The sequence below is a fragment of the Mya arenaria genome, chromosome 4 (genome assembly GCF_026914265.1).
Source record: "Mya arenaria isolate MELC-2E11 chromosome 4, ASM2691426v1".
In the NCBI taxonomy this organism is placed as follows: domain Eukaryota; kingdom Metazoa; phylum Mollusca; class Bivalvia; order Myida; family Myidae; genus Mya; species Mya arenaria.
Genome location: NC_069125.1, coordinates 80,500,287 through 80,504,942, shown reverse-complemented (window position 1 = coordinate 80,504,942; position 4,656 = coordinate 80,500,287).

The window sequence follows — 4,656 nt, the reverse complement described above, 5'->3', positions numbered from 1 at the left end:
TTGAATGTATTCAATCTTAGATGATTTGACGTTTTTTTCAACGTTCAATGCCGCGAAGTTCAATTGACAATAACAAGAATGTCATTTCCTCCAATTGGAATAGTTTACAACGTATGATTAAAATAAATTACTTTGTGACCACTTTATTTGGCCGAGCTTAACTTATTTATCGTGCACTTATAAAGGAATAAACTAAACTATTACCGGGTCGATGTGGTGGTTAATTCATTACTGTATATACTAATTGAAACGCACTCTCTTAAATGAGACACGCTTTAATTAAAACGAATGAAGTGCTTTTTTAAGAATAACAAAATATTTATCTAAGCGCGTTCAAAAAAATGATTTGCCTATAAATGCAAGAAAGTAACTTTATATGAAATCGCAACAAACGTAAACAGATATTCACCTGATGACGACGTTTAGATAACAACATGTATAAAAAGTGCAGCTCGTACGTTTTGCTTTTAACTTGATTTATTTGAACAAGTCATACACATATATAATGCTCAAGGAGCTTAAATGAAATACTTATTACTCTTAAAGGAAAATTAAAATAACAACAGTTGTAAATTAAAGCACGCACTTTATGGAAATATGCTTTGTCTTTTACATATAATCAAGCCATTTATATATTGAAAACATATCGGGGTTTTTCATTATTGTCTAATGCAATATTGATTCGGTCAAAGCCATGCAGACCAGTTGTTCAATTAATAGCACTAAATGTTGTAGTGGTAGTGAATGAATAACCAAATACTGATGGCTGTTAATTTATTTCTGTTCAACTAGACGTGAAGTTATTTTCTTTGTGGAAACCCTGAAAGCAAATCTTCATTTAGATAACCGGTTTCGGCTATCCCCAAAGATTGTTATCAATGGACATTTGAAAGGAGCACCTGCGACATCCCGGACTGTAATTGAATCATAATGTAATTGGTTAGATGTACCAACTGATTTTCAATTGTGGACAGGAAACACTTCAAATTCATTATATCATAAAATAAATACGTCTACGCGTCGCTGGAACAACAGGAATGTTTAAAAAGAACATAATTACAGCTTGCCGATGCCTGTCTAAAATCATTTTAAAACTCTCAAACTTAAATTAACAAAGCCGTGTCAGTAATTATACCCTAGTGTGCGTTTTCCTTTTAGAAAATTGAACGGGGGAGGGGTTGTTATACTATAATAGGCACAAAAATATGAACGAACCAAAAGTGAGCTAGTTGTGGTGCATTTCCTTCTAATTAATGAGTTATTTGGGCGTGCTTCATAGACAGTATTGAAGTAATATTCTATCGAAACCACGTATTTCAATGTATGACAATTGTGAATGGTAATACTGTAACACTCTTACATATGAGATGAAGTAGTTATTTTTAACTTGGTTTTACATTCGTGAAATAGTAGATCTTTGTTATCACTGTGTTCTGTCCTTGTCTAACAAATCATACAATTAGCTATTTCGGAAAGTGATACGGCTTATTTTTGACATATTTCTGGTTAGGACTGAGTAAGTTAACATGCACAGATGTGTTTCATGAAGGCATCAGAAATTAAAGGGTATATGGAATGCTGATCTAGTCACTCTTACTCTATTTTTGTATATGCGTATTAACGTGAGTCCACATAAGACAATCTGTTTCTTAATCTAAAATGTGTATTTCCAATATTGGACTTCGTTTCGGTTGTATTTAAACATTAATATTAGCTGCAGCGTTGTAAATAGTCAACTAAGATAAAAATTGAAAAACAAAGTAATGGTTCACTTGAAAACATCAATATCTATCTATATGTTTTTCATTTCTTTGTTATAATTGATAACATTAAAATACTCTTTTTTGCTTTCAATTTAACCAAATACTAAATAATAATTGAACATACTTTTGAAACAATTTATATTTTGTTTCGACCGTTTTTGCTATTATGAGAAGCCCTAAACGAAGCGTTCAAGGGGTTCAAATACAACTAGCTATTGTTTAGTTTGTATCTAAAAATAAATCGTCTTGCACAAAATAAGAGTTGAGCGTTAAAAATACCAACCGAACTGATGTATAATTATCCTCTGGACCGCATCTAATACGAAATATAATTTCGATACTAGCCTCTGGCCATATCGAGAATCATTATCAGAAAAGACGGCTAGCTTTCATCTTATACAATGGACAGGAAACTCCTTATGATGAAATATACCACGGTTTCAATGCCCAAACCCGAATGTTAATAGTTGCATTATATTTAAAGCTGGCATTCCTGAACGATTTCACGCATCTGTCATGTTTTCGAAGTGCAATGTATCTTTATTTCACTATCAATCTTTTACTCTAAAATAATGTTCTTTAGTAACAGTCTTGTATGCTAGGAGTAATATCTTAACATCAACGTTACTGTCATTTGACAAAAGCATTTATAACATTGTTCGCCTTGTAGCTATAACGTTTATGTGTAGAACATAATTAATGCTGCAAACGAGTTACATGTTATCCCGCGGAACTTGAAACAGAACGCCTATGCATGTAGTAGAAATTGAAATAAAATACTTAAAGAAATATTTTGGATTTTCGTTCTGGGTTTCACTTTGTATGGCGATTAATACTGTTTTCAAAATGCATGTCAGAGATTTATTTTAGTACAATGTAATGCGAACAATCAATATCGACATTTTATACTCTGTAACTTGAAACTATTTATATTCAAATTAAAGAAAGGACTTAAAACAAATGACGTATTATATTTCATGGGAACATTTTTACTTCAATTACGTACCTTATTCAAGAAAGTTAACATTGTTTTTATCTTAATATATATTCTCGTATTTGAACGGTAATAATAAGACGGAACATAGCCATAAACAATATGTATGTACGATAATAATTATAATGATAATGGTGATAAGAATAACAATGTGTTTGCTTCAGACGTGATTTCTACTAAAGATAAAGTAGGTTTAAAAATCATTAGTTTTATAACTTTTTTTCCTTATTTAAGCAAAGCATATACTTATAAATAATGATAAACAGTATACATATCATAACAATATTATTATGATAATAACAAACAACACAGTGCATATATATTAAATAAAACAAGGTGTGTTTATCAAGGATTGTTGGAACGGTCAGTAAAATGTAAATTTACTGGGGATTTTAATAATAATAATGATAATAGTAATAAAAATAATAATAATAATCATAATAATAATTATTATTATAATAATAATGATAATAATAATAATAATAATAATAATAATAATAGTAACAATATTAATAAAAATAATAATTATAATTATAATCATAATAAAACAGATAATAATAATAATAATAATAATAATAATAATAATAATAATAATAATAATAATATTAATAATAATAAAAAAGAAATAATTATAACAATAAAAAATATAATAATAATAATAATACTATAAGCAGAGAATCTTAGAAAAATGTGTTTTTCTATTAACCCTGTTCAACAATTATGATGGTCAAATCTGAAAATGTGTAGAATAGGATCAAATGAACTGTAAAATGTGATTGTAAGATAATTGTCCTACAAAACTTTTCCGAAAACATGATCGTATAAAGTGCGTGACATCATCATCATGATTAATATTTTGAGCTCATATAATGGTTAACATGTTTAATCCTTGAATCAAACGTGTAAGTTTTCGGTATTAATGTAGATTTGAAAAAAAAAATCCAATTGTTATGTCATATTTTGAAAACAAATCTTTAACCTTGCGCGACCTTTATTAAAAACAAATGTTGTTATGTTATCTTTTAATTTTATTTTACACACTATTTTTAACCTACCTTACATAATGCAGTTGTAACAGGGTATTATTTTAATCCGTTCATGTTCATTTATCATTGCCTGTTTCATTTAGATTGCGCGTACATTGTTATAGAGTGTGTGTAAGAGTGGTCAGTGTGTACGCATTGTAGTAATCAAACAAATTTCAATTGGTTAATATAGAATTCATGTATGCACGTAATCACCCGTAACTATCCCGCCATTCTATCTTTCGGAGATTGATGTCCTGTCCTGGAGTCACAACTAAGACACTTTTACATATCTACTATTTTGCATTGTTGCAAAACAAAAAATTTATCACACCGCTTGAATGTTTCATTTATTTACTGTGCTGTATTTAATTTCATTTGTATTAACCAGGTACTGCGTATTTCTATTACTTAGTGAAAGTAATCATTGTAATGTATTTTAATATTGAGGCTGGAATATATCTTTAGACCTTGTATTATGTTTTCCAGGCTTTTTCTCTGTATGATTCAAAATTTTCAAAGTTTATAAACGGACTGACACCCGTCGTACTTATATACCCCGGCTAGACATTGATTCGTTTTAAATTGTTGTTATGATGTAAAAAATGAAATTTGTTCAATATTGTGAGATTTTTAATTCTAACGTTTTCAACATAGACTGAAAGATGTATTAGAAATTTTTGAAGTAGTTAGTGTCATTTTGCTGAGATCGTCGGAAGAAAATAGATTAAAAGGAAGAAAAAGAAATAAAAAGGAGGAGGGAGGAGGGGGGGATCTGTACAGGTCAAGTCTGTGATAAAATAAAGCTTTATCTAAGTCATGAGAAGATCATAAGCAGTTGGACCAATGAAGTAGTATACGTGTGTAAATATCG